Source organism: Odontomachus brunneus, unplaced genomic scaffold (assembly GCF_010583005.1).
Source record: "Odontomachus brunneus isolate Ranch 3 - 2012 unplaced genomic scaffold, Obru_v1 Obru_scaffold_112, whole genome shotgun sequence".
NCBI lineage: Eukaryota > Metazoa > Arthropoda > Insecta > Hymenoptera > Formicidae > Odontomachus > Odontomachus brunneus.
The window spans coordinates 863850-864082 of NW_022639562.1; the positions used below are offsets into that span (position 1 = coordinate 863850).

General features: G+C 39.5%; 1 protein-coding gene and 1 long non-coding RNA gene across 12 annotated transcripts in view; both read right to left on the reverse strand.

Moving 5' to 3' along the window:
- The window catches only part of LOC116849333 (protein unc-79 homolog), a 736358-nt gene that overhangs the window by 535941 nt on the left and 200184 nt on the right, over positions 1-233 (reverse strand). The window lies entirely within an intron of this gene.
- The window catches only part of LOC116849340, a 1017-nt gene that overhangs the window by 388 nt on the left and 396 nt on the right, over positions 1-233 (reverse strand). The window contains exon 2 of the long non-coding RNA XR_004379114.1: positions 7-184. This is a non-coding gene — a long non-coding RNA (uncharacterized LOC116849340). The remainder of the gene's footprint in view (positions 1-6; positions 185-233) is intronic.

The following is a 233-nucleotide window of genomic DNA, read 5'->3' on the forward strand; positions in this document are numbered from 1 at the left end:
CTTGACCTTGAAGGTCAAAGTCAAGGTGAAATTGAAGGTCACCATCCAATGTCCTCCTCCGAACCCAATAACTTTTGTAAGGGTTGTTTGGAATGGTGACTCCCCGACAAGATATGTATTCAGATGCGTAATTTCAAATATTTTGTCCTTGAAATAACCTCTTAAGGTCATTCCAAAGAAGAACCTTAAGTACCCATCTAAACGTAAAATTTTGCGCTTTTTCCGAATGTGGG